We start from the raw sequence: 10,673 nt of genomic DNA, 5'->3' as shown, positions 1-10,673 counted from the left end.
CTTGGGTGTGTGTGTGCACTGAGGCACACGCACGTGTACGTTCCTCTGGGTGTGTGTGTGTGAAGGTCAGAAGCCAGCCGTGGGTATCTTCAGTCACTCTCCTTCATATCATTCAGGATGGCTCACTGAACCAGCAACTCGCTTGCCCCTGTGGCTGGGCTGGCTGTTCACCAGGTCACAGGGGTGGCGTGCCCAAGGGAAGAGGTCTTGCGAAATTTTATAAGCTCCCCCCCCACAGTATTTCACACAAGCATTTAAATGTGGCATGTGCTATTTCACACACTACTGAAGGCACTGTGGGGGTGGAAACCATGAGTTTTAATTTCATGGTATTCAGTGGTACACGACAAGCTACTCCAGCTCCCAAAGAAATGAGTGGCAGTCAATGAGCTCATGCCTCATGCTCTCTGTTTTCATTGGGATTCATTCTTGATTTGCGGGGAGAGGGATCCATGCTAGGTAGGCAAAGCACCCTTCCCCCGAACCCTCCGCCCCCCCCCCCCCCCCGCTAATGCCACAAGGTTGAACTTTCAGCAGTGGGTTGTGGAGTGGTAACATCTGTGTCTCTTTGGTGGGTGACGGATCTCCATGTTGCACATGCTGTATGCTTGTTTTGGAATAATGAAACCATGTCTTTTCACCACATCTACTCCCTTTTAAATATTGCTGTTCGCATTTGTAAACAAAATGACCGGGGCTGATTTCTGCCCATGTCTCTTTCACTTTAGAAACTTGTAATACTGAGGGATTCTCGGGGAGAATCCCCCATTGAAGAGCTGAGACGTCTAATAGCCACCTTGGAAACAAAACTTCTGATGCTGAATGTAAGTACTGAGCCTTTCAGGGTAAACTGGGGCTTGACGAGCACTGTTTATTTTAATATGTCCGTTTAATATGTCCTTGTGCTTCACAGCGCCAGCAAGAGAATGCTGCTGGTCAACTGTCTCTCCTGGATCTGTTATTCTCATAATACTCTGAAGAAATGAAAGTCGATACGAGGGGAGCGACTCTCTCATGGAAATTCTCTGGGAGAAGGTGCTTGTGGTTTGCGGCTTCAGCGACTACATCTTCTTGTGTTCTCCTGTTCCTAAAGATACCCCTTTCTGCTAAAACCCAAGTAAACCGAAGGATTTGTGTGACAGCAGTCCAGAGATGTCTATAGCATCCTCCAGCCCACGGGTCGTAATGGCAAGTTTTTCTTGGTAGCGTCGTAATTAATGGTTAGCAGTGCATTGGGGTCGATACAGTGGGGTCTTGTACCTCAGTATCACTTGACCAAATTAGAAGGCACAAGAGTGGTCCATCCTTGTCATCTTCAGAGAAATAGTTAAAGGAGGCACACTCTTGCCATTGTATACTGCTGTTACATTTGTTCAGTCATGGAGCCTATGGGAATGACGATAACCCTGCAAAGGGAATGCGTCCTGTAGACTTGAAAAGACTGTGCCCCAGAAGTAGTGAAATTGGTAGAATTCATTAGAACTCCTGAAGAAAAAAAGATGTAAGTATTGTGACGAGTATGTGAAAATGTCACTTCCCGACAAAATTTATAAGGTCTTTCAATGCAATGTGGTCTGCTACCTGATGTCAACTGCCTGTCACATTAAGAGTTGATCCTTAGTATGCCTATAGCTCACTTCCTCGTGGTTTATGTATTTCCTCCTTTGTATGGATAGCGGTAACTGAGAATGTTTTGTGATTCAAATTTATTGTGCATGTAGTATGTGAACATCAGTGATAGACAAGGTCTTCTGTACACTTAAGACTCTTATCCTGTGGTGTCCTTCATATGTGTGTGTGTGTGTGTGTATACATACATACATATATATACATATATATACATATATATATACATACATACATACATGCTCCATGGGAAATCATTACTTGGAAACATTTGGTTTAATAAATATGGAATTGTTTCAGACTTGCTGGTATGAGTCATGTAATTGCACTCCCTTCCCAACGTTTCATGCCCTTTTAAACAAAAATGGTCCCATGCTAACTCATGTTTCTGCATGGGGCCTCTCCTCGTCCTGACCACTTGTCTCATTGTGTCCTGTGATGCAGAAGCATTAAAAACAAGTGTGTGTTCGGCATCTCTCATTTTCTACAAGCAGAATTCATTTCTCCACAGTCAATGAGAGAACTTCCCCTCTGGCCAGAATCATGGTACTTCCTAAACTGTGAATCATCTAGGGGAACTTCCCCCTTTGTTCAAAATATCTGTGATCGTATGGACCTTCAGTAATGCTTCCAGCACTGAATATCTCCTACTTGAGATATTCTATCAGTAGGAGATGAAAAATACATTTCCCTATCATTGAATCTTGTATTATTCGAGTGTGTACTCCTGCGTGTATGAGAGACAGAGAAACAGAAAGAGACAGAGAGGGATGGAGAGAGGGAAAGAGAGAGAATATTTTGGTATGTGGTACATGTGTAAATGTGTTCCTATGTGTAGCACGTGTGTGTGAATACACGTGTATGGAGTATGCAGGTTTATGCATAAATCTTTTAGTATGCAGTACATGTGTAAATGTGTTCCTATGTGTAGCACATGTGTGTGTGAATACACGTGTATGGAGTATGCAGGTTTATGCATAAATCTTTTAGTATGCACTACATGTGTAGATGTGTTCCTATGTGTAGCACATGTGTGTGTGAATAGACGTGTATGGAGTATGCAGGTTTATGCATAAATCCTTTAGTATGCAGTACATGTGTAAATGTGTTCCTATGTGTAGCACATGTGTGTGTGAATACACGTGTATGGAGTATGCAGGTTTATGCATAAAACTTTTAGTATGCAGTACATGTGTAAATGTTCATATGTGTGGCACACCTGTGTGTGAGTGCATGTATGCATCTCTGCATGTTTTCAGATGTGTGTAAATCATTTGGTATGTGCTTCATATATATGTGTTCTATGTGTAGACACACTTGTTTTTGAATGCATGTGTCCACCTCTGTGTATGTTTGCAAGTGTAAATCTTTTGATATGTGGTTCATATATATGTGTTCATATGTGTAGCACACATGTGTGGATATGTGTGTGAGAGAGTGTGCAGATCTTTTGGTATGTGGTACGTATGTTTATGTGATCATAGGTGTAAGTGGAGACTTCACGTTCATTTCCTGGCCAACCAGACCCAAATAGTCACAACAAAAACTTTATTAATTACAACACAGTTTTGCCGACGGCCCAGGCATATTCCTAGCTATGTCTTACATCCTAAATTAACCCATTTCTACTCATCTGTGTATCACCATGAGGCTGTGGCTTACCGGTAAGTTTCCGGTGTCTGTCTTTTTTGGCAGGTGCATGGCATCTGCCTGACTCTGCCGTCTTTCTCCCTGCATTCATTTTAAATTTCCCACCTAACTTTGTACTGCCCTGCCATTGACCAAAGAAGCTTCTTTATTAACCAACGGTAGTAAAACCTATTCATAGCATACAGAGGGGAATCCCACAACACATGTGTGTAGAACTTATGTGCGTGAATGCATGTGCACGCATGCGTGCGTGTGTTCACAACTGCATGTGCATATGCTGGCAGATATGATTTTGCATGTAGAAGCCATACATACTCCAGGCACCCACCTAACTTATTTTGACACAGGGTAACGCTGTGACCGTGGGGCTCATTGATTGGTCTAGAGCGTTAGGCCATTGAGTGCCAGGATTCTACCCTGTCTCTCTTCTTCAGTGCTGGTGTTATAGACACTCACCGTTGGCCTTAGATGTGGTATGTGTACGTATCTGTGCATGTGTATGTATGTGTATATGTATGTATGTGCAAATATGTTCGTTCAGGTTCCCAAGGAGGGTGTCAGACCCCACAGAGGGGGAGTTATCAGTCACCTGACAGGGTTCCTGGGATTTGAACTCGGGTCTTCTGGAAGAGCAACAAATGCTCTTAAACACCGAGCCGTCTCTACATCACCTTGTGCTGAGGTTTTCAAAGGTTCTGGAGATCTGAACACATCTGGGCTATTTGGTATCTCTGGTCCTGGTTGTAGGAGCCTGATATGGCCTGGTCCAACAGATAGTGAAGATCACCAGGCTATTAATCACCTCCAATCCCCAGCCTTCTGGATGGAAGAACAGGTCTCACATCTTTTCCGTTGAGAAGACATTACTGCATGCTTAACGTTCCTGGTTTCCCAGGAGATCTGTGGGCACAAGGATCTTCCTGCTCCCCACAGACTGGGACACTGTGATTGGAGCTGAGATGTGACACAGGAGACAGACCCACATTTGCAAAGTGTAGATGCCACACATTGAAATAATGAGAACTGTCACAGAATGTGTTCTGTATGCATCATCAGTGTGGACAAGGAACGGATAAAATTTCTGAGTTCAAAGCCTACGAAACGAATATGTACATGGAACTGGGGAGATGGCTCAGCAGGTAAAATGCTTGCTGAATTAGCATGAAGACCTGAGTTCAGATCCCCAGAACCATTGAAAACCTCGGCACAGGGTGCTGTAGAGACTGCTCGGTGTTTAAGAGCACTTGTTGCTCTTCCAGAAGACCGGAGTTCAAATCCCAGGAACCCTGTCAGGTGTCCCAAGACTGACTGATAACTCCCCCACTGGGGGGTCAGACACCCTCCACGGGAACCTGAACGAACACATTTGCACATACATACATGGACACATACACACACGCACAGTTACACACACATACCACATCTCAGGCTAACGGTGAGTGTCTGTAACACCAGCACTTGAGAAGAGAGAAAAATTTGTGAGATGTAGCATCTGAGAGCAGGGAGAAGGTAGCAGTATGGCGAGGCTGCACACCATCCATGCACATGTGTACGTGGGATGAAATGGCACCACAGATGTCATTCATTTCTAACACTAACGTTACTGACCATAAAATTAATGATGGGCAAGGATCATGGCTCAGTGGGTTAGGTTTTCCCATGCAAACCTGAGAACCTGAGTTCAGATCACCAGCGCCCATGGAAAATCCAGGCACAGCAATACTCTTAAACCCTGGAGCCGGCATGTCTGGCGTGGAGGACAGATTGCTGGATCCATCCGCAAAGCTCTCTGGCCACTCCGCCTGACAAAATCAGTGAGTTTCATGTTCACTGAGAGACTGTGTCTTAAAAGATAAGGTAAATCTGCAGCCAACTAAGCTGCACGGGAGGTCCCCTTTCTCAGCGGGGCGCGCTGTGCAATGGTTGCCAGCAGCTTCTCACTGGGGCCTGGTGTGCAATGCTTGCCAACAGCACACTCGTTCGGAGTGACCTCACCCTGTTGCCTGTATGGGCTCCCCCAAGGGACCTTGGAGACAATCTTCTGAAGGCTCTTCGAGCTCTGACCTCAATGTCGCCTCCAATCTAGGCCCCAGACAGGTATTCGCTGTGCCCTAGGGAAGCCTCAGGTCACCACGGCCAGGGGTCTCACTGTCCAGGCCATCACGTCCACCTGAATCATGCCTCAGAATAAGGAACATCGGATGGAGGCCCTACGTAAAGCCAAGTTCAAGCTCTCCGTGCTGCCAGAGGCAAGTGGTGTTATTAAGCCCCTTCCTCCCACTTTCTTGCCCTGGTCGTCCTCACTGAGTTCTACTTTGTCTGTCTCTCTCAAAGAGGTGAGGCTTCACTAAACTGAATGTAGATTGATCTGAAGGACACAGTCGCTGAGAAGTGACTCGTTCCTGATGGCCGAGGGGTCAGCTGCATCACCAATCCTGGTCCCACGGGCATTGGCGGGCCCCGCACTCCTCGGGGCTTCTACTGTGGTGCTACCCTCTACCCTACTAAATCATGTTCAGTAATAAATATCACATCCTGTCTGGGAAAAGAGGGGTTACAGATGATACGCAGTGTCAGCCTTTGCCCTACACAGTCACACACACGGCAGGGGTGAGGGTGAAACACAAGAGGAGGAAGGGAATACTAGGGAGGGAGAGGAGGGATGGAGGGAGGGAAGAGGGATGGAGGGATGGAGGGATGTATGTGGTAGTAAAGTCAATGGGCTAGTAAGATGGCTGAACAGGCACGTTCCACCAGGCCTGATGAGTTGGGTCCAATCTCCAGGTCCGACAACTTCAGGACTCACTCCCAAGGTCTATCCTCTGTCCTATCTGTGTACGTGTGCGTGTGCGTGCACACACACACACGTAACATTTTTGTAAAAAAGAAAAAAAATCCATCAGGTTGGCCTTCAAAGGAAGACTAGAATTCACCATGAAAATTTGGGACAAAGAGTGGTAGGCAGAGCCACAGGACGGGAAGGACAGGAGAATGTGATCCTCCTTCCTCTCTCCCCTCCCAGAAGGCTTTTGTTCTCCATCATAGATTCATTTCTGTAATCTACACAAAGAATAGGCTTAGCTCACAAACTCCGGGTAAAAGGTCAAGCAATTTCAAGTGTGCTGAACAGGGCTGGAGAGATGGCTCCATGGTTGAGAGCTCCAGCTGTGGTTCCAGAAGACTGGGATTCAGCTAGCCACCGCCGACTTTGGGTAGCTCACAACCCCCTGTAACTCAAGCCCTAGGGGAACTGAGCCTAAAGTCTGACCTTCCTGGTACTGACACACACTGGGAATATGCTCGCAAAGACTCAACAAGGAAGATAAATGTCAAATGTACTGAACACAGATTCTCGGGATTCCTTCAAAAGATACAGCACAGGACAAGAGTAAGAGAATGACACAAGAATCAGACAAACACACACGCACGCACACGCAGAACTACGTGAGTAAAATTAAACTCTAAAGAGAACACTAGAAAATGCTCGTGGAAACACCCACCGAAAATACTGAAACTGTAAGTGCCTATGCACACACTCACAGATAAAATATTTTTGACCAAAGGGAAGGGCAGGGATCTTCCAGCCAGTGTTGAATAATGCCAGAAATGAGTCTGGATGTCTTTGGGAAAAGCCAGAGCCCCACTGCAAGCTCTAAGCCAACACGTGAAGATCTGGCTCTGCCTCGGGAACCGTGTTAACAGTCTAGCGCATCTGAGCACGAAACTACAGAGTTGTGCTCTACTGAACGTCTGAGTGAGCAGGTGGGGCTGGTTTTCCATTTGCAATGCAGTTGGCTCTGTGACCTCATGAATGGATGAAAGCAAGCACGGAAAGGCGGATCCCACCATTATTTATTTCTTCCTGAAATAAGCAAGGTAACATTCACTTTGGGCAGGTGACAGAGAACCAAAGCAGCCTGTCGTAGAATCAAATGACATTGGCTTCCTGAATGTAACTGGCCCTGCTGGGGAGAATGTCAGGGTCAGGAGGGTCCACACTTAAATGTTGCTACTCACAGAACTGTTGGGGTTCACTTCATGGTCAACAGAGTCTCAGTCTTATTTCTAACTGACAAAGTAAAGAGAAAGGAGCTGCACTGACTACTACTAACACCCTCTGGGCACGGCTATTGCTCCCTGTGCCTCCTCCAGGTGAGCTTCAGAAGGTTTCTTCACAGCTGTAAGGACCAGGGACTGAAGGTACGTTTCAACTACCGACACATCCTGCTCTTGCTGTGGGAAAACGGAGAGTTAGGGGATCATTGTTCCATCTCTGCCCTTAGGAAGCCATTCCGAGGCACACAGCATCACAGACCCACGACTTACACTTTCCATGATAACTCTGTCCTGCGCCTTGGAGATTTGTTTCTTCACTTCACTTTCTTCGCCACCAATGAGAGTTTTGCCATGTTCATGCAAGTCCTTGGCTTTCTGAAACAAACAAACGAACAAATCTCCACTCGAGTCTGGCTTGACACCTCACCTCATGTAATTTTAAAGGAACCGACTTTGCATAGCCAAAGGATGCTTGTTAGGAATTCAGAGTAAGAACAGTGGCTACTTCAGCACATCTAAAGAGTTACTCCACTTCAGGAAACCTTCCAGTCCCCCATTTTAAGGTGGTATCATTGTGGGACAAGAAGAGCAAAGGGACTTATCTGGAAAATGGGTGGAGATATGTTAAAGGCCTCACGTGGGGCAGACCTGGGAGGCCAGGCATGGGCCCACATTGGAGACTCCCCAAGGATTCCCACACTGGACACCCCCAAGGCTGCCCAGAGGAAGGAGCCATTTGCCATGCCCATAGAATGTGATTTTCACCGAAGAACACACAGTGTGCAATCCCACGACCCTTCGGTCTAAGGAAAGCTGAAGCCAGGACTCAAATCCCTCTGTTCTCTCAAAGGACACTGCAGGGGTGGACACAGAGGAGAAAGAAGTGTGTCGCCCTCTGTCCAGAAAAGGGCAAAACGCCGGTCCAGTCCCTGCCCTATTCCCAGGGTCCAGAGCAGCTTAGGAACAGATGACCTGCACACTAGCTGAACACAGGTATGGAAGGGGAGCTTGCTGGGCTGGCGGCTGAAGAGGACACAGATGGCGACTGCAAGCAGTAGAAACATTAGGGAAGACAGCGCACATGGTGCTTTCTGGGCACAAAACAGAAGCAAAGCATGGGTAGGGAATGGGAGTCACTTCAGGAGAAGCTGGTACTCTGGGAGGGAAGACGGGGAGACAGAAGCAAGCAGCCAGTGAAGCTTTCAAGAAGGTGTGGGTGGTGTGTGTGTGTGTGTGTGTGTGTGTGTGTGTGTATGTTAGAGGGTGTTGTGCGGAGGACACAGGAAACAGAGAGAACAAAGCAAGAAGGCCACCGGGAAATCTGGGAGAGGGAAAGGCCGTGTTTCAGGACAACAGTCTCTCAGAGGCAGAACTGAGGACTAGGAAAGGAGGGAAGCCTGGGTGGAGAAGCAGAGGGAGAGCGAGAAGAGCGAGCACAGGGCAGAAGGGACCACCTGGGAAGCCAGAGAAACCCAGTCACAAGGCTCCCTCTGAGCTACTGCTGCTGCTCACACTGAGCACCCACAGTTAGAAGGGAGCCTTTCTGGGTGGCTCTTCCAACAGGCTCCCAGGCAGTACTCAGCTGCATTAGAGCTGCATGTTCCCTTTCTTAAGCTCTTCCTAAAGGCCTAGATGTATGTAGGTGGCTCTCAAGGTCTTGAATACTAACTTATATTTCTGCGTGCATGGGGGTGCAGGAGAGTGTGCATGCACATGTGTCTGAGTATGGCGACCAGAGGTCATAACAAATTCAAAGTGATTTCCTTCACGTGTACCTGTCTGCAAGCATACGTGTGCACTCGGGAACACCTGCGCCTTCCAGAACCCCTCACCACATCAAGTTTTGAGGCAGGGTCTCTCACGAAACACGAGGCTTTACAGTTTGACTGTTCTGGTGGTCCCACAAGCCCCAGGGATCCTTTTGTCTCTACCCTCTCCACTCTGGGCTTATAGGCACATTCCTGGAGTACACGGGGGTGCTAGGAATATTCACTAGGGTACCAACAGGGGTACTCACACTTGCTCAGAGAAGACAGACCTAGCTTCTCGCCAGCATCCTGAAAACATTCAATTTACTATGACACATGGAGCACTTTAGATAGGGCATCTGAGTCGGGTCTGAGGAGAGATCTTTCACAGAGCATTTTAATGAGAGCATCAAAAAGAATTCCCACTGAAGGGCTGCTTCAATCCCTGGATATACAGAGGTCACTTAGGACCTGGAGCTTCAGCAAGGGTAGAACTGCCAGCTCGCAGTTCAAAGAGGATTAACCCTCTACCAGTTTTTTTCATTTCCCACATCTCTTGGGGAGATGCTGAAACGCATGACCACCAACACTGGAGAACAATGCTAATGTCGGAAGACTATAAATGTATGAAAGAAAATAAAAGCTACCCTTGCCCATTGTGTATTTCACTGATCTGTCCAATCCAAACAGTCAGAGAAAACCAGAAGGATCCCCAGACGTGCCAATCTCCATCGCAATGTCACCGGAGGTCCATAACTCATCACTGCGATGCACTGTGATCCTCTCTAAGCAGAGCTCTCGTCACCAGCTCCTGTGCTAGAAAGCTGCCCCCGACACTGTCATCGGCTTCCCAGGTCAAACAAACCTTAGCATCGCTCCTAGGTGTGGGGAAAATTTTCCCAAGAGAGTGTGATCATGCTCTGCAAAACTAATTACTTCTCCCACAAGCTGAGAAAGGGCCAATCTGTCTTCTCCTTTTATAGACACGTGGCATGGCATAGGGGTGTGTTCTGTTGACAAGTGCAATCTACCAGACCTTCAAAAATGTGTCACGTAAATCTTTAGCGTTTCCAATCGTAGTTTCGTGATCCCCTATAGCTTTCTGTAAAATCTTCATCTGCTTCCAAGTTATAAGCTGAAACGTAGGAGAATAATGACAAAATGTCAGTACAACTGAACATCCAACCCTGCTGCCAGTCACAGAAATCGCTTCCTGTGATGTTTTGTGTGCTGACATTTCAAGAACGCGTTTGAAGACATGCCCTTCAGTGCCAAAAGCAACATAACAAGACCTGACCTGTCACAGAGGGAGATAGTCCGTCTAGCTGGTGCAAAAATACTATAAAATCGTTATTCAGTTTGAAATTAACATAAGCCCCACCTCATCTGTGGATTCCCTCCTCACTCGCCAAAATTAAGCACAAAACGTTCCTTTGTTTATTCACAAAGTATTTTGAAGACACCGAGGGCACGGACTAGCTTCCAAGGAATCCCTTCTCCCAACCCTCCCCCCCCCCCAAAAGTTCTTCATCAATCAGTCATTCCCCGGAGTGTGACATCATCCCATCAACTGTATTATCGACCTAATAAGAA

General features: G+C 47.0%; 1 pseudogene; it reads left to right on the top strand.

Annotated features, from left to right (window-relative positions):
* The first annotated feature begins 5,139 nt into the window (after positions 1-5,139).
* Positions 5,140-5,315, top strand: LOC121440379 (annotated as a pseudogene).
* Positions 5,316-10,673: the final 5,358 nt, after the last annotated feature.

The sequence above is a fragment of the Microtus oregoni genome, unplaced genomic scaffold, assembly GCF_018167655.1.
Source record: "Microtus oregoni isolate MIOR12 unplaced genomic scaffold, Mior012 000067F_007, whole genome shotgun sequence".
Lineage (NCBI taxonomy): Eukaryota > Metazoa > Chordata > Mammalia > Rodentia > Cricetidae > Microtus > Microtus oregoni.
Note: the sequence above shows the minus strand (reverse complement) of the source record. Positions and strands in the feature narration are given on the sequence as shown.